Below are 20187 nucleotides of genomic sequence, written 5' to 3' on the forward strand. Positions count from 1 at the left end.
TTACTGCTTCCTCAGATACACTAGCTTAACTGCATGCATAGCCAGTCCTGGTACCAGAAGAAACATTTATTATCAGATTACACTTTGTCTTTAAATGGATGTGATTTGACAGAGACAAGTTAAGAACAGGCTACAGATGCAATTCTACTGTGAAATAGAAGGATATAATAACTTCCAGCAGAATGTGGTGAAGAGTGGCAGAGGTAGGCTGTAATCTTTCCACCAAGATCAGCAGCAACCAAGGCAGTATTTCAGACCACAGTCTTAAAGTTTTGGAGGACAGATAAGAAGAAGAAATGGCAGAATACCACAGACACCACAGTAAACTTTATTAGAGATTTGCTATGGCTTTAAGAAAAGTCTCTGGTTTATGGAACTAAGAGCGAACAAAACTCATCAGTTTTCTATGATATCTTACATTTATAGTATAGTCAAAACCAGTAAAAGCATGAAAACAGAAGACAGTTCTCACAGGGCAGGTGGCAGCATTTAATAACACACTATCTTTACAAGATACGACTTATTCCAGGACTGGCCACATTGCTACACAGATGTAGCTGGCTGAATCCACTCACTGAATCCAGCAGCATTTAAAATACACTACACAATCAAAAGAAGATGCTGTGAGTGGGGTCCCTTAGGGAGCCAGACTAGAAACACTTATTATTTGGCTTCCAGATTTTTTCCCCTTCCTTGGCAATCTTATGGCCACGCCAGCCAGCTTCAGTGCTTATGAGCTGGGTAAATGCAAAGCCTGTCTCTAAGATCCTATTTGTTGCCAAGTCCCATAGACCCAGTGGTAAAAATCAGGCAGTTGGTTCAGCCCCTCTTGCTACATATCTAATTAAGATTGGTCATTAAACACAAGTAAATGTCACCTGCTACACAAGATAAAAATTGCTCTGTTGCAATGAATAAGCAAACACTGAATTCACCTTCTTCTTGGGCTACAGATGAGTGCTCTAGACGAGGCAGTGCTTCTTTTCTGCACTTACTTTAAATAAAATTAATTACCTGCTTATTTCACAACACCTAGAAAGGAAAAATAGCATCTTACTTAGCATGGGAAACACACATTTAATTTAGTCCCTTTTTAGCAACTTGTTTAGGAGGTATTTGTAGGCCTGGTTCTGTACAGCTAATCATAAACTTCAGATGGGAATATCAAAGGCACTTGCAAAGCAGTATTATTGCAATGATAACTGCATCTCTAGCCCTCCAAATTATAAAAAAGGCATATAGTCAAAAAATAAACACCAGAGATATGTCACATTTTATTTCTTCATTGTCAGCAATCTATAATAAATTCAGAAGACACACAGTTTCCATGGAAAAGAAAGAAAAGGTAAGAGCAAAGTAGCTTCTTTCGTAATTTCTGTCTAGATAGAACACACTCTAGTTTGATTTCTATGCTGGGGGGGAAACAAAAATCAAAATTACTCTTTCTCATTCAAAAAAAGTAGAAAAAAATTAGGAAGTTCTAGGAGATGCTGCAACAGCAAAAATGATACAGTACTCTTGCCACTTCTAAGAAATAGAAACATTTGATTATTTTGGAGTAGCTGGCCAGAGCTGACAGCTGAACTCAATTATGATTCCATCAGGTGCTGATACATTTGAATTTGAGAAAAGATGAAATACAGTAGTCTGTGCAAATTGTAAAAGAAAGTAACCTCACTAAGCTGATACAAAACTGTTTCTTGCCTAAGAATAGGTCTCACATTCTGGATAAAGAAAATTTAAAACATTACAGCTGAAAGATTAAATCAACTTAGCAAAATAAACTATTTTTGTTTTAAAAACACACTCCCAGTGAACTTAAAGCTGACAAATATAACAATATTATTCTTCTTGAAAAAGATTACAAATAACCAAAAAAGATAGTGTTTATGGTTAATGCAGCATCCACATTGTTTTCTGTGTCCATCTGCAAGAGATCTATTTTCCCCGTGTTATTTAGCATATACTGGGGGAAAACGATAATGAGGCTGTTTGAGATTTCTCCAAAGGTTACACAATGCACTACACATGTAGCATTTACTTAGGATTATCAAATACAGCTGCACTGGAAAATAGGAAAATATTAAATATATACAGCAGTGAAGCAGTAGATTCACTCCTTCAGAATGGCTGATGCTTCCTTTTACTTAAGGCCAGCAAGGCCACATCCCACTGGGAAGTGCACTAAGGGTTAATGTCTTCTGCCAGGCCATTCTGTAAATTGACATTTTAAATTGCAGTGGCATGCCATTTGAGGAGAAAAGAAAAATAATTCTAAACACAGAGAAATCAGAAAAAGAGTTTAAATTCTGCCCTACTGTCCCAGTTTTGCTGGGATAGAATTATAGGCATGCCATGGGCTGCAGGCCATTGGCAGTTTTGAGTCATCCAGGGTGCCTGACTCAAGATGGCTCACAGGTGTATCCAACGCTATATCCTATATCCTAAACAATATACATTTGCTGGGCTAAGTGTACCGTTATATATTTTATATTTGCATTAGTGCTTCATGAAAACCATTTTAATTTCAACACATGAGTACTCTCTTATCTTCCCAGTTCACTTCTCTGCTGGGGAAGGGTCATAGAATCATAGAACTACTGAGGTTGGAAGAGACTTTTGAGATCATCAAGTCCAATTGATCCCCTAGAGCTCACAATCCCACTTTACTGCTAAGCTAATTGGGTCACTGGGTAATAAGCCACTGCTAGTTTAGCCCCACATAGGGGCTAAATGTAGATATCTGCTAAATAAGAGCGTTATGTCTGTACAGGTAAAGAAGTATCCTCCAAAAGTCAGTCTATCAGATTCTCTAATCTGGTTTCTCCAGTCACTGAAATTTGAAGTGGACATTCATATCCAAGGTAACTAGAAACAAGCACTTAATAGATGCAGCATGTTCCCATATCAAGACTATTAAATAAGAACAGTGCTAAAGACTTAGAATTGGATTTGATTCCTGTGAAGTTGCCATGTAACTCCAAAGAACCCAGCACACTGTGAGTGATTCTTTTTAAAATGCCAAATGACAAAGTAAACACTCACTGCAAATGGGACTGCAGACTGTAAAAGAAAAGCAAAAATGTAGGCTGAAAGAGCTTTTGGAGATCCTTAGTCCAGACTTCTCCTCAAAGCAGGTTGGGTTGCTTTAGGGCCTTGTCCACACAAGTTTTAAAAACTTCCAGAGATGGAGGTCTGTCTTTAAGCAACGTAGCACAGTGCTTAACCTTGCTCCTTGTGAAAAGCTGCCTCCTCACATGCAACAGAAATTTCATTCATTGTCTCTTATGGTCACTGTCCCCTGCTGTGTTGCTGTGTACCATCCAGGAGAGCTGTGTTCTGGCTCCTCTACTACTGCAAGTAGCTTCCTGTGGTACCTTCTCTCTCATCACCTGGCAATAAAAGATTCTCCAGAACCTCAGTGGCTTCCCAATCAACACTGCATTTTCTTGACCTTCTTGTTTAAGAGTACTGCACATCCTTTTCCACAGGAGTGCTAGCAGCCACGCTGTGGTGTCACACCGGGTAATGCCAAACCAGGTGCAGGACTTCTGCTGAACTATCTGTGTAAAGAGTATCACACAATCACAGAATCACCAAGGTTGGAAGAGACTTCAAAGATCAAGTTCAACCCGTAACCACAGACCTCATGACTAAACCATGGCACCAAGTACCACGTCCGATCCCCTCTTGAACATCTGTAATTTAAACAGTATTTAAACAGAGTTTTAAGACAGTCCTGTCATAAGAAACAGAAGCCTAAACAAGGTGTGACACGAAAGGCAAGCTACTGAAAAAGAGGCCAGTTAAGCTTTGAGCAGGATTCAGAGGGAATATAAACACAAAAGCAAATTCAGAAGCTTCTCTTCAAGGTAGATAAGACAGATATCAAGATATCAAGATATCAGATATCAAGACAGATAATTGAGAGACTCAAATCCAGGAATGGGTGATAGGGATGAAGAAAGCAATAGTATTAGAGGGTTACTTGGCCATAAGGCATAAGAATAGAAGAATGATTGAAAGCAAAATAAGGTTATGTACAACCTTAGGCACGCAGCTCACCTCTCTATTCAGTTATTTATTTTTTTTCACTTCAGAGATTTCAATTAGGCAAAATCAAAGATATCACAAGCCACTTACTTATAAAAAGGTGTTCAAAAGAAAGAGTAAGTACTGCAGTCTGTTGGAGCTACCTGGAAAAGAGGAGTTCAATAATCCTCTACTGCACTTGAGCAATGAGGATTGAGAAGTATAACGTCAAAATACAAATAATGAAAAGAAATAGGTATGTGCCTGAAAGGAAATCTTAAATTCATCATGTTAAGTTTTCAAAGACAAACTTTAAACAAAATGGAGGTAGCTGAAAATACTTATTAATTTTGCTTGTGAGCAAAATGAATCTCTCAGGCCTTTAGGCAGTAGAGAATTATGTGGTCTTTTGAACTGAAGAAGTGCAAACTGTAGAGGATCAGAATGAATAAATGTTAAGATGTCATTCTTAAAAGGCCTTTATGAATCTATTCAAGATCAACATTTTTGAGACTTCTCACACAGGAATGTTGCATTTGTTATAGATTTTTACACCTTGCAGTGTAAGCTAAAAAAATATTATAGGATGTATTTATGCATTAAAGAACAGAGACGGAAACAAATATATGCATGAGAATTTATAACAGGTATAAACAAACATTTTAAGTTAGGCTGAAAAAAAAACTCACACAGAACCCCCAACAAACTGATAACTTTCAGCTAGATCATACTAAAGAAATGATTAATGTTTTCCACTCAGCATTTTTCAAGTGCTGAAAAATTAAGTTTTGTTAGTAGCGCTTTTTCCCTCAATTTATGCAAAGACTTGAAATGTAGAACTCATTTAGTCCTTATAGCAAGAAGGACTTGCTATCATTAAAAAAGGCATTAGTAAGCAATTGGATGGAAGAACATTTCCCTAAATTTGTAAAGATGACTCCAGCACTACTGCTACCTCTGTTGCAGATGGGACAAGAGTGGTATCCAATATCAAAAAATCAGATGCATACATCTGAAGAACATTTCTTAAGTTCTGGTTTCACCCCTGCTGCAAAGACCTGCTCCCTGAATACAAATTTTCTTCACATTTTAGTCTTTATTCAGGCTACAAAAATGATAGTAGCCCTTTGCTTGATATGATGGGAAGGTATGAAGAGAACTCATCTCCATTGCAAAAGTTCTTTCTGTGCTGTTGAGTAGGACTGCCAATAAAAACCAGACACCCTTGGCTGAGGATCTCAACACATATCAAGGTAGGAATCCAACTCCATATGCAAATGTATTTTCCCCTGTGAGCCAAAGTTAAGCAGAAGATGGGTATAATTTTCAGTATCTAGTATATTTCTTATAATAGTCTAAAAATAATTTCTGAACACTGATTATTTGGTCTAAGCCTGTAATCCTCTTTAGGAGTAAGATTCATAGAGTATAAATAGCTTACTGACAGGGGAAAAAAATCCATTTCATTATGTGGCAACCTGTAAAGCTAACTACATCTTCTTGTGAAAAGAAAAAGATAAGGAGACATAAAGAAGCTGACTCTAATTGACACCTGTACTACAATAATCTGCAACAGTACTTCAGGAGGAACAAAAAACAGGTTTAGTCATGCCCTTCTTTTCTTGTAACATATCCAAAAAAAGGTTTCAATGTCTTTATTAAATGACATATTTTTACTTCTTTATTGAATCCTTTATTTAATCTCTTTTATCCTTTCCTTTCTGCTTTTTTGATCAATTGCTAAAATTACTTAGCAGAATTTCACATCAGGTAATACAACACTTTCATCAGCATGAGATATGTTGGAGAAAGGAGCTTAAAAGGCCAGCTATTATGTGCAGTTCTTAAGCTAATATTTCCTACAGACAAAACATGTTCATAGTTATAGCTGGGAAGAGGCCAAATTGGATTTAATCTATCAATTTTTAAAGCTACTTGTTTCTGCAACTAATAAAAGTCCATCTTTGTTCCAAATATAATGTTGTCTAATGTCAGGTATATTTAGGACTCCAAAATGGAACAAATAATGTGGACCTCCAATGTAGCTACAGCTAAAATGAAGACAGACGTGACAATACAGAGTGGGTAGTAATGACAAAGTCATGAAAAAGTAAATAAATCCATTAAAAAGTGTAAAAGCACAAGGGAAGAAGTGTGGAGATGGGAAAACAAATAATTCAACAAGAACAACTACTGCCCTATCCTCAGCAGCAATGGAGGTTCCCATTTCCCCACCTGAGTAGTAAATCTCTGGTGTACAGGTACACAAAAGAAACCCACACTTGCCTAGAAGCAGGTTAACCTTCCTCCTTATTTACCATTTGTACCAGCCAGTAAATAATTGTTGCGTACTCATACATTCAGTAAATTCTTGCTTGCAAGTCTCTGTGAATGGCAAAGATGTTAAAATAAAAGTATAATTGTACAAGAAGAGTAAAGAAAACAAAAAGTATTGTTTGATTAAAGAGCTTGAATTTAATAATACTACAATTTTTAGAATAAGAAAATTAAGGTGGTTTTCCGGTTTCACAAAGGATAAAAAACTGTGCCACAATGGAAAATCAGTTCATATTTTTAAGCCTGAATGTTGATAGAGCAGCATTTTTCAGGCTGACTTGTTTTCAAGCTGCTTGTATAGCAACATCAAGAGACAATAGAGAAGAGCACAGCTTTTCCCTTTAGGGCTAACACTGTATGTAGACATTACAGAAATATCATTATCAAAAGCTTTAGTGTCACAGCAAGATCACCAGCAATCTACAAAGGTTGACTAGGCAGGGTGACAGGCTTAAGACCTTATCTACAAATCAATTTCTATGGCATTCAGTTTTCGGTTCTCCTTTTCCTGAATACAGCAGTTCCAGTATGTTGACAATCCTCAGCAGAAAAAAGCCAATTTCTATTTTAAAGTTCCCCTATTTAGTCTACCCTTGATGTAAACTTACTTAAATGGTTATTAATATTAAACAAACAAAACAAAACAAACATAAACTTGCATCTGAAAACTGTAGATTTGGAGGGGGCTGTGTACCAAATCTCACTAATTCACAAGTTTTATTTTACTAAGTGGATTGAAATCCTGAACAAAATACTTACAAATGATCCTTTAATACAAGACTCTCTTAATAAAAAACCACTCCTCTTTCACCTGTAAGGAAATAGGAATGTTAAGTATAGTTATATGCATGTTTTGGGGTTTCTGCTAAGTTAAGAAAAGTAATACCCTGTTTGTAAAGGCAGGTTCTCACCTATGTGCTGCAAATAAGTGCATGTATGCAATTCCCAAAATGTGTAACGCATCGATTTAAATGAGGCACGTGCAGTTACATTCTTGAGTTTTGCTCTGCAGGGGAGTCACAACACTCATTAAAATATAATATGCTCCACAATGAATAGAGTTAAGTGCTCATTATAATGTAATAAGCAGTAATTATCACACAACAGCCCTGTGGAGTAAACTCATTGCACTCCAAGAATGTTATACTTTTTTGTTTGGTTTTAAAACCAAACCAGACCAAACCATAAATGGGAGCTTCTCCTGATTCAGTTGAGAACTAGGAAACATATAAAGCATGTTGCCATGACATAGTACATTTGACCAAAAACCATAATGTAACAACACAAGCCAAGCTGAATTTAGTAGCACAGTGGGCATTAATAGCTTCAGGAAATCACTCCTCACATGACCTTACATAGCCTTAAGCATCTCAAGTCACAATGCAAGGCTGTAGTCAACAAAGCTCTTCCTCCTGGCATTGCTTCAGAGGTATTTTCAAATCTCCTGAATAGTTTCTGTCTAGGAGGCTAGTTTTCAGAGGCATATAAAAAATAAAATCTCTGTGGTCACCTTTTCTATTCATCTTCCTCATGGCTAAAGAAAGAGTGTCAAAATAAAGGTGCCCTACTTTTCTTTCCCCATATCCAGCCTGTTGCTTCTCCCATTTTCGCTGCATTAGATCTGGAACTTGCCAAACCTTCATATAAAATGGCAGAGGTCTCTAATCTGGAAGAAAATTAATGTAAGGGAAAAACAAAACAAACCCAACCCAGAAACACACGCAAAAAAAAAAAAAAAAAAAAAAAGGGGGAAAAAAAAAAACCACAAAAAACTAGGGTAGGGAAAAAAAAAACAAAAAACAAAACAACAACAAAAAAAGAACACCAAACCACAAAAACCAACAAACCAACACAGACATTAAATGAAAACCCAACCAGTACAAAATAGTAACTACTTTTTGGCAAAGTCATCTTGCATACATTTTCCATAAGCTCCTCTACATTCTCAGGGGCTTGCTTCCAGTAAGATATACTTTCAGTATCAATTCCCTTCACCTGAAGAGGTCAAGAGGTCTCCAACATGCTTGTTATTAGCATGACGCAGTTTTCTGAGCTGAACCTAAGAAACAGAAAGGCCTCCTCCAGGACAATATTTCTGTACTCCCTCTAAACCTACAGTGTCCAATTCACAGCATTCCAAAAGACACACACCACCAGAACATGTTTGTTTCCCAGCACCAAGCCAGGGACGGATCTATGGTACTCTGTCAGAACTGTTCACCTATAACCTACACACAGCCTCCAAGCCCATAATGTGCATGTGAAAAGGTTGCTGCTGTTTGAAGACACTCCTGGCAGCAGGTCACATCATCTGCTTCAGGAACAGGAACTATCTTCCCACCATGCTGCTCCCTGAGGCAACTCTGGGGCACTCACCACATTAATAGACCATAAAACTTATGCCTGGGGTAGCTGTCCTGATAATATACAGAATAACAAATAAACCCAGCTCATTTAGGAAATATTAGACCTCATATGACACAGTTGTACTACGAATAGTTTGCAGGCTGTATCTGACACTGAAAGAAGCAACCAGATAGAAATGTTGAGCACCACTCAAAAACATGTTTGCCTGCAGATGTCTTACCACTTTTAAAAAACACTTAGAAGGCTTTCCAATAAAAACTACATTGGTTTTCAAAGCATTAGTTGTCCTCTCACTGAAAATGAATGAGTGCAAGAATGAACACTACATTTCTTCAGCAGTTTTCTGAAAGAAGTCTTAGACAGAGCAGAACTTTAATATATATATATAAAAAAAACCACCACAAACCCAAACAAACAAAACTTAACATACAATGCTAAATGAACTGATTATTTTACACCTTCTGCCATGCAAATATGAAAATATACAAGATCTCTCTAGGCTAAATTGGCAAGATAAGAACTCTAATCTCAAATTCCCTAATATGAATACACAAATTCGTGCTTTAAGGAATGGCAAATATGTAACAAATTTTATTCATCAGCAAAGTGTGTGGAAATTGCATTTAATAAATGATGTGTAGCTTTTGTTTTATGACTCCAGTAAGAAGACATAACATATATTATAAAGAACAATATGTAAATCATGAACTAAATAGTGATCTAGCCAGATATAAGTTAGTTTCCTTTTCATTTTTAAATACTGGCAGTTCCCATAGGCAGTTCATAGCTGCCATACTACAGTGCTGCTCACATGCCCTAGTTTTATTTCAATTCTCCTGAAAGCCACGATTCTACACTTAGAAGAGTCAACAGTTCCAAGGTGCTAATACAATATGTCATTGTTAAAAATACCTTCTTGCAGTCAAATTAAATCTTTCTCACTATTGCACAAGCTAAAGGAGCTACCTCCCTTTTAGCAGCTACTTGTTCCTTCAGATATGCACAAACACATGCATAGGCACTCCAACACCCTGAAAATTAATAGCAACACTTTCCATCTCCTATCATCATTGCTAAACCATTAAATTTTTTACTAATTATAGTAAAGTTCCTTTGTTGAAGGAACACTTGTACTTTCAAATAGCACATGATTCACTGGACAGGGTCTCAAAGCTGGATCTGAGCATCTCAGATGCTTGCCCTACTACAGAGAAGGTCTCTGTGTTATTTTAATTATTTGTACAATCAATTCAAGTACCATCAACAATAGAAAGCTGGGCCAACTCCTAGCCAGAAATCCATTCAAATCCAAAGGTGTAACTTTGACATAACAATATATTACTTGTTTGATTGAGTGATCTAACCACATAATATTATTTAAAAGAAGTAATTTAATTATGGAAATACACCTTTTCACCTGTAAAAATAAGTAGGCATGGGTCAAGAAATAATTCATTGTACTGCTGCAGGATATGATCACTAACTTTTGCATGCTTTTTTTAAGCATCACTTTAAACTCAAACCATTCTGTGATTCTATGATACACCTGCATATACCAAAACAAAGAGTCGGAGAGTCTGTTGTTTTGAACAGAAATACTTCACAGGAAGAAGACAAGATGGACAGATTAGTGGACCTACATTTAGGCATGTAGTTCAGGTCAAACTACCTATGTCACCAGCAGGAAGAAGCAGGTTTCTCCACAGAACAGTCAAAAACAAATCAAGTGTAAGATCCCATCACAGTGAAAGAAAAACCTGAAGCTGGCTGATTTGCAATGCCAGCTCTACCTCCCACAGCTGATGAAGGAACTAGACAAGGACACAGCAGTGCCTACTTCCACCTTCACGCCCATCCTACTGCCTCACTCCTCCCATCTGCTAAGATCAAGGCAATGTGACTGATTATCCCTCTTGTAAAGTACTTTGAGAATTCAGGGTTAATATACTGCACAGACATAAAAAACCTCACAGGTTGCTACAGTCTTATGGTAGAAATGTAGCCAGTACCTGAGCTAACGAGTATTTTTATACAACACTTTACAAATACCCTTTAAAATTTGTCCATGTAAGCACTGGATAAACCTAGATAAGGTGAAGTAAGGGTGGAAAAACTTGTCCATAAACTAAACATGTCCCATTACAAGAATATTTGCTTAAAAGAAGCAGTTTCATGAATAGTGATGAATCAGTGTTATGCAATAACACACTACTAACAAACCCAGCTTTAACTCTGCTCAAGTTTGAAGAAATTCTACAAAAATATAAATGGCAATTTCCATCATGCAAAATCACAATTCCTACAGGTCTCAGGCATCTGTTCAATGTATTTTCAGTATGCAAGAACTGCAGATGTGCAAATGCCCATCAGTTACTTGCAGAGAATGGAGTGGAGTGGAGTGCAGTGGAGTGGAGTGGAGTGGAGTAGAGTGGAATGGAATGGAATGGAATGGAATTGAATGGAGTGGAGTGGAATGGAGTGGAGTAGAATAGAATAGAATAGAATAGAGTAGAGTAGAATAGAATAGAATAGGTTGGAAGAGACCTTCAAGATCAGTGTGTCCAACCTATCATCCAATACTATCTAATCAACTAAACCATGGCACCAAGCACCCCATCAAGTCTCTTAGAGCTGCATAGCTATGTTGTTCTGTTAGTGTTCAATGTACCAAACCAAACCCAAACCAACAACTTCTTCCTCCCCTAAATAAACTGCAGGAGACTTGGGAGATTTGAAAAAAAGTGTAGCAACTGTAGCAAGTGTAGCATTAGCTCAGCACCTTCAAATCCTCAACTGGTTTTATTTAAATTTCTGTTGATTCTCCATCTGCATAGAAATCACTTCAAAAAAGGAATTGCACATTATTTAAAGCATCTCAGTACCAGTAGTTTGTCTGATAAAGTCTAGTTTTGGAGGAAAAAAAACAAAAAACCATTCTGTCAGTCTGTCTTCTTTCTGCCTTAGAGAAAATTGGAGGTTTTTTGGCTCCAAATTCAGGAGATTCTTAAAAATTCTACTTTGGTTCTTGTATTGGATTTTAAAATTCCATGTAGCTTCATTTACTGGAAACCAAGAGCACAATTTTGGTTATAATCAAAACCAATTTACAGAGTAATGGTGACACTAACACTTCAGTATTAGGCTTGTCATTATTTCTTTAAAACAGTATTGTACAATATTCGTTCTGTAATTATCATGCATGTAAATATTATGTAATACAGGAAGTTGCAGTTCACTTCAGACCATTGTCTAAGAATTCCTATCAAAGAAATGGTGTAATTAAAGCACTTCAATTTATCACTGGACTATACTCTCTTTAAAATAGAACATTTTTTTTTTTACTATGATTAATGCTAGAGATATTTACATGCTGGAATATAAAGCCTTTGTAGGCAATTTTGGGGTTCCCATATTATTTCTGCTTATGACCTTCATATATGTGTCTCCTTCCTCTAAGATGAATAGAATCTCTTCTATTAATAGAAACACTTCATGTATTTTTTTTTTCCTATGTATACACTTCCTTCCCTGTCATGTCATTTACCACCTCTAGTTTGCATTGCCTACAAGCAAACTGTGCACCAAGCTGTCATGACAGCTGATTTAGCTTAGGTCCCTTTGTAGGAAAGGTGTGCCAGAGCTAACTATCTGTTAACTGTCCAAGCAGGAGATCATGATCATCTGTAGGGAAAAAAATGACTCACTGGCATTTAGCTGGTTTGATTCAATCGGATAACACTGATAATTTTCAGAACTACTTGTAGTAACAGAAATGTAGACCCTAGCCAGAGTTCAACCTTTCAGTCATGGAACAGGATGTTTCATACTCTGCAAATTTCATTTATCAGCCTGGGATGTATGTCGAAGCCTTCCATGCTGAGAGCTAACAATTCAATTACTCACATTTTAAATGTGTTTATTTCTAGATATTGATAAATATCCAGTCCTTATTAAAACCAGTGATTGAAGCTAGACTGACTGCAGAGACAAAGTCGTTTGGTTTTGTTTTGTTGTCTTATTATCACTTTTAAATACAGATTGTTCCCTGAAGGTTATTACATAAATATTATGCACTGCAGGAATGTTAGTACTGGTACAGTAACAACTATATCTCTCTGGCATGCATTTGCACACACTTACTTTGGATGTTAAAGACATTTATCCCCAGTTGTTTTATAACACTGCATTATGTTCACCAGAACTATTACAAGGTAGCATAGCATGCACCAATGAAGTCATTGGCTTGGAGTACATTACAGGAAAAAAAACACTAGGCAACAGCAATTTTAATGTAGGCAGTAAAGAGAAATGCTCTTAAACTATCAAAGTATTAAAACTTTGAACAGTATTTTGTCCTAATAGCAGGGTTAGCACTCCTATCATTTTGTCCTAGTACCAGGGCCAGCACTCGTTTTCTAGTGAAGACTTATCAGATCCTCAGCACCTAAAAGTGGAAGGAAACTAATTTTGAAACTCATTTATAAATGGTTCAGTCAGCATAGTGCCCCCTAAATCATGGTTCTGCACTGGATCTGCTCCTATTTAAAAGAAAAGTCCAGTCTATTTCTCCTCTCATTTTTTTAGAGGGAGAAGCTAACTGAATGGGTTGGGTTTGTTTGTTGTTGGGTTTTGGTTGGTTGGGGTTTTTTTCTGTTTGATAGTCTGTTTTTCAGAGTTATCTACTGGAGTCCTTGAGTAGGATGATTACTAATTTTAACCAACTACAAAAGAAAACTATTACACTGTTCCCACAAATCTCCATAAAAACCAATCCATCTAACAAACAAAACCAAAAAACCCAACCATGCACACAATAGCCAACAACAACAAACAACACTAATTTGCATTAGTTAATTGTAACATATCATATGTTCTTCAGAAAAGCCTGAAATTCTCGGTCAAAGGTGATAGAGTAGGTTAGGGAAATCTTTATTTCTCTAAAGCAGTGCTCTTACCTTTATAGTTAGGCAAAATGTCAAACATATGCCAAATTTTTAAATGAATTTAATATTTCCTCTTAAGACAAGTATTTGCTACCGTCCAGGAGAAGAAAGGCCTCAGTGTTTTCACACAACTATGTATGATTGCAGCATGAAGTAAAGCATTGGAAATATAGGAGCTATGCTTAGTGTCTTTGAATGAAAACTAAAATCTATCTTGAACAGAGGCAGTGGTTTTAATTACCTGTGCTAGCTGAAGTAGTTAATGTTACCTGTTTTCCACTGTATTACTTTTGATCATGAAGAACTAATGGGACACTGACGATCATGGATTTATCCCAAACCTTAATCTGAATGAACTACACTAAATGTAAGAAATGTTCATACTGCTTTAGAGAGACCCACTCAGGGAAACACACAGAAGGATATAAACTTTGCACATTTCATTGGCTTCTGCACCCTGTCCTCCTTGGATCTTGTCACTTAGGTACACCAGATTCAGAAAGGTTGTTTTCAAAGATGCACATTAGTTAAGTCATCTTGGGGAGCTCCTTTTTTTGCAAGAACACAGTTCCAAACAACTGGCAGTGCAATTGGTGAAAATGTCGTGTGGACTACAGGCACATATTCGTTTTTGTTAATTAAGAAAGATATTATGGGGGTGAGCTAGGAGGAAATGAACAGAGGATTCATTTCGGGTTGTGCATTATTTACAATGGCATTTGTACAAAGTAAAGTTGGGTCACTGCTTAAGCTTTAATAAGCAGATAATCTGCAAGAGGTGGTTTATTTTGTTGTTGTTTTGGGGTTTGGTTTTGGTTTTTTTTTTGGTGGTGGTGTTTTTTTTTCCCCCCCTGCAAGTTCAGTCCTCAGTTATCACGTAATATTACAAACACAGGAAAGAAAAAACAAATCTGAAATTTCTATTCAAATACCAAGCTTAATGTTCTTCACATACAGTTTCACATGGCGTGCTTTTGTATAGAAAGGTTCATATATGTGAGATGAGCTGAAGAATCTGCCTGACACCACCATTAAAATGCATCTACACGTTATTGCCGTTAAGCAGCAGAACTGTAGGTATTGCGAACCCGGTCACACACAAACACACACACACAGAGCGCCGCTACCTTTCCAAGCCTGTATTTTCTGGGTCCCTTTGTAATTGCCTCGAATAAGCAAACGCTATTCTACAGCACCACAAGGGTAAGGCTTATAGTATCGGCGATAACTTTAAGTGGACCCACTGCGATAGCGTTAATCGAAAAAATATTTTGCACTCTTTAGAAGGCTGCATTAGCAGCACGACCGGCCAGAAATATCCATGTTGCTAGATATTTAAGTGTTATTTTATTTAAGCCTTACCTTGGATGACTTGCCCTAACTGGTGACAAGGCACTTTAATTTATAAGAAGCAAAATGAGACTTTTCGCAGCGCTGGCCGCACAGCTGGTCGCAGTCCTCAGAGGCAGCCGGCCCCGACTCTACAACCCTCGCAACCCCCAACCCCGCGCCGCAGCTCCTGCAGCGCCGGCAGCGCGGCCCATTGGCTGCGCCGCTCGCCCGCCTCCGCTCCGCTCCCCGCCCGCCACACGCCCCCGGCCTTCTTTCATCTCCGTGTTGATTTCCCCTTCTCCAGCACTTCGTGGCTGCATTCACCTTCGTGCGCGCAATGGCAGACCCCAGCTCGTCCCGGTGCTGGAAAGAAAGCGCCATGCAGCCATCCCCTCCTCCATCCCTCCGACCATACATACCGGTATCACCGGTGCGGGCAGGCACATCTTTGTCCGGCAACTGCGCGGCTGCGAACCTCCCCTTTTCTTGCTACAGCTGCTGAAAGACGGTTCCGGCTTGGCGACAGCAAACCTCTAAATTCGGTGCCGGGGAGGGGGGCCGAGGGACGAGAGGGCTGGGCTGTCGGGTGAGAGGAATGCAGGGAAGGGGAGCACCGCCGAAAGCAGGCAGTACAGCATTGGTGGGGCACGCCGGCGATAAATTTTCCTATTTCTGTGCAAAGTCGTCACAGGCTGCTAAACATCCAACTGCTGGCTCCTTTATCAGCCAGCCACATGGTCCGACGGTAACTGCAAGATTCAGATTGAAGGATGCCTTTAATGCCTTCTTCCAGCCCTGCTGGAGCTTTCATATTGGCCACCCATCTGCTTCCAGATCAGCCCCACTTCTTTAAGGATTGCCTGCTCTTTAACACCCTTATATTCATATCACTACATAATAAACAGTGAGTTGGTGAATAATTTATGTCATTCAGGCTGCTCTGGATCAAGGCAGAATGGCTGATGCAGAAGTCATTCCACAATCTGGGCTTCTTATAACATCCTTACTCCAAATACACTTTATTTGGAGTTAAGATTAATGTCATTCTCTTGATTTGGGGTTTCACTAATGGAGCAGAATCACAGAATCAACTAGGTTGGAAAAGATCTCAGAGATCATCAAGTCCAACCTATCACTCAACACCTTATGACTAACTACACCATGGCTCCAAGTGCCACATCCAATCTTTTTTGAACACCTCCAGGGACAGTGAATCCACAACCACCCTGGACAGCCCATTCCAATGGCCAATTACTCTTTCTGTGAAGAGCTTTCTCCTCACCTCAAGCCTAAACTTCCCCTGGCACAGCTTGAGACTGCGTCCTCTTGTTCTGATGCTGGTTGCCTGGGAGAAGAGACCAACCCCCACCTGTCTACAACCTCCTTTCAGGTATTTGTAGAGAGCAATTAGGTCTCCCCTGAGCCTCCTCTTCTCCAGGCTAAACAACCCCAGCTCCCTCAACCCTTCCTCATAGGGCTTGTGCTCAAGACCTCTCACCAGCCTTGTTGCCCTTCTCTGGACTCATTCAAGTATCTCAATGTCCTTCTAAAAATTGAGGCGCCCAGAACTGGACACAATACTCAAGGTGTGTCCTAACCAGTGTTAAGTACAGAGGAAGAAAATGACTTTCCTCCTGCTGCTGGCCACACTATTTCTGTTGCAAGCCAGGATGCCATTGGCCTTCTTGGCCACCTGGGCACACTGCTGGCTCATGTTCAGCTGGCTGTCAACCAGTACCCCCAGGTTCCTTTCTGCCTGGCTGCTCTCCAGCCACTCTGTCCCCAGCCTGTAGCACTGCATGAGGTTGTTGTGACCAAAGTGCAGCATCTGGCACTTGGACTTGTTAAATGCCATTGTGTTGGACTCTGTCCATCTGTCCAGCCTGTCAAGGTCCCTCTGCAGAGCTCTCCTACCCTCCAACAGATCAATACCTGCTCCCAACTTGGTGTCATCTGCAAACTTACTAATGGTGGACTCTATCTCCTTATCCAGATCATCAATAAAGATATTAAACAGGATCGGGCCAAACACTGATTCCTGGGGGATGCCACTACAGACTGGCTGCCAGCTGGATGTGGCACCATTCACCACCACTCTCTAGGCCCAGCCCTCCAGCCAGTTCTTAACCCAGCACAGAAAAGTGAGCAAAGCATCAGCCTCCGCTTATCCAACCTGCCACAGCAGTGTATTAAAAATTTAATTAACATACAAGTGAAGCCCTGGCACCATACCCTTCTGGTGCACAGGAATCTAGCTTCCTGCCAGCAGGACATGTGCCCTGTAGTGAGTCATGAAACTACAGCCTGCTCCAACAGACCCAAAGCCCAGGCAGGAAACAGCAGGACAGAAGAGAAAGCTACTGGTTACTGGCATTATGGTTCAGTAGCAGCATCCAAAGTGTAAATGATGGGCACCCCATGTGTAAGTGATCTAGACTGATAAAGGAGAGATGATATGAGTAATTCTACAATTTAACATAACCAGAAGGGAAGTTGCTATACCACAGGATCACAGGATATTAAGGGTTGGAAGGGACCTCTGGGTGATCATCGAGTCCAAACCCCCTGCCAGAGCAGGACCACATAGCCATATAATCTAGTGCAGGTCACACAGGAACACATCCAGATGGGTCTTGAAAGTCTCCAGAGAAGGAGACTCCACAACCTGTCTAGGGAGCCTGTTCAGTGTTCTGTGACCCTTACAGCAGAGTTCCTCCTCACATTGAGGTGGAGCCTCCTGTGCTGTCGTTTGTATCCGTTACTCCTTGTCCTATCACAGGATGCAACTGAGAAGAGCCTGTCCCCTCCCTCTTGAAATGCAGCCCTCAGATATTTATAAACATTTATTAAATCCCCTCTCAGTCTTCACTTCTGCAGACTAAAAAGCCACAGGCTCCTCAGACTCTTCTCATGCGGCACATGTTCCAGTCCCTTAATCATCCTAGTAGCCCTCTGTTGGACTCTCTCGAGTAGATCCCTGTCCCTCCTGAACTAGAGATCCCAAAACTAGATGCAATATTCCAGGTGAGGTCTCACTCGGGCAGAGTAGAGGGGGAGAAGAACCTCCCTCAATCTGCTGGACACACTCTTCTTAATACACCCCAGGATACCATTGGCTGCCTTGGCCACAAGGGCACATTGCTGTCGCATGGATAATTTGCTATCCACCGGGACTCCCAGATCCTTCTCCACAGGGCTTCTCTCTAGCAGATTGCTTCCCAGCCTCTACTGCTGCAATTTATTATTCCTTCCCAGATGCAGGACTCTGCACTTATCCTTGTTGAATCTCATTAGATTCCTCTTTGCCCAGCTCTCCAGTCTGCCCAAATCTTGCTTAATGGCACAATTACCAGATTAGATGGAAAGAAAAACACTACTCACCTGTATCAAAGTTAGGATAAAGTCCACTGCTGGATTTTGAGAACTTTTCAAACAAAATCACTGTGATCTGCTCAGTGATATACATTAAAAATTACATTGCAAGCAGGGTAGTGAACTAAAGCAAGAAGCAGCTAGATGTTTGAATTTGGGAGATGTAAACTCTAAGAGGGAATGAAATAGAAGCTGTTTCCCTTTGCTATTTATATGTCCTCTGGCTTGCAACTGCAGCACATATGAATCAATGCTTTAATACACAGTCTTCAGAATGTTCTCTCTCATGCAACTTCTGTTAGATTTTGCATAGCACTAGATTCAGATCTTGTGATCTAGGTGGTGAGCTGTTTTTATCCAAATGCTTTCACTATTTTACTGAACTATGAGGTAAACAGCTTTCAAATCTATCAGTTACATTGGGGGGGTGAAGGGGGAAGGAATTACAAGACAACCCTTTTATTCTCTTAAGGTCCACACAATATCACATGAAAAAGAATTCATGTGGAGCCAGCCTCCAAGATGCCCTCCTCACTGATTAAGAGGCAAAATATAGGGTTACCCTTCAGCCTACCAACCATTTGATCAAATGCTGCTTATGTGTAACAGCCCAAGGATACAGCTGAAAACAAAATATGCTCTTATAAAGTCTTTTTTCCACAATTTCAGTGAATAAGGCAGCATATAATGAATATTCACCAGATAGAGCATAAGTCATCAACTCATTTATTTCTGCAATAAGAAGTGTGAGAAGCAGAAGGAAGTCTTGTTGCTCCAGAAAAGCATTTAAAGGGTGAAAAAATCTACATTTGTTTCTTCTTTTATACATATATGTATGTGTGTGTGTAAACCACAAATGCATGCATGTACATACATATCTACCATTTCAGAGACATCTCTACTGCAGGAGCAAGTAGTATCGGTGGAAAGAGATTATAATCAACACTGCGGTCTAATTTGGTATAAAATGACCAAAGATTTTCTTAACAACCTAAAATTAATGCAATTTCAAGGAAGAAGCTGTCAATATGTAAAAGAGTTAGCCTTAATGAACTCTGACATTTCTTTTAAGCTTACACTTAGGACTGAACGCTCAGATTTGGTGTTATTGATCCTTTCATGAGTTTGTATGTTAGAATCTAAATTTGACATGGGCATAAAAAGCCTTATGAAAAGAACCTCAAAATGAGATTATTGACTGCAGCAGTGTTGCCAAAGGAATTCCAGGGAACTTTGGATATAACTCTTGAAGTCATTGTCTGCATGGGGTTTAAAATCTCAGCAGTCCAGCAAACTTTGCACAATTCTAGCAGTGTATCAGAGCACAGAACATTACCAGTCACATTCAGGAAGTTCCCTTCTTAGACTTGAGAGCTTGTGACAATGGTTTACAGGGGTTGGGAAAAAAGAAGGGGCTTTTTTTTGTACCTTTTGACTTGTTATATGTTTAAGAGCAGTACTGAAAAGGAAGTGGACTAATTATGAAGGAGCATATATATCTGTACCAAAAAGAAAGCAAGTTTCTACAGATTTATTTTGAAATAATTTCTCTTTTGTAGGGCAACAGCTTGAGCTATAGGATATGCCCACAAAACCAACCTCTTTGTTGGTGCTTAATATGCTAAACTTGTATTAATCATCTTGCAGATAACTCCTAAAGAACTAATCATTCAGCTGACATTCAAGCAATTATAAAAAGACTACATTGCTCATTAATACAGAAGTTAATGAAAAATACATATCATTTATAGATTATAAATTTCCTGTACCATAAATGCATTAGGAATGGCTAAGCTATTGGGAT

At 39.1% G+C, this 20187-nt stretch overlaps 1 protein-coding gene across 5 annotated transcripts in view; it reads right to left on the reverse strand.

The window, feature by feature from the left end:
• CDH18 (cadherin 18) overlaps nt 1–15656 on the reverse strand; it is a 153816-nt gene extending 138160 nt beyond the window's left edge. For 3 of the 5 annotated variants that reach the window (XM_054164471.1, XM_054164470.1, XM_054164468.1), the window contains exon 1: nt 15042–15181. The gene's annotated coding sequence lies outside the window, so the exon portion shown is untranslated. Of the gene's footprint in view, nt 1–15041; nt 15182–15430 lie in introns of those variants that run through there. The other 2 variants (XM_054164472.1, XM_054164469.1) reach the window with 1 other exon arrangement.
• Nucleotides 15657–20187: the final 4531 nt, after the last annotated feature.

The sequence above is a fragment of the Dryobates pubescens genome, chromosome 9, assembly GCF_014839835.1.
Source record: "Dryobates pubescens isolate bDryPub1 chromosome 9, bDryPub1.pri, whole genome shotgun sequence".
NCBI lineage: Eukaryota > Metazoa > Chordata > Aves > Piciformes > Picidae > Dryobates > Dryobates pubescens.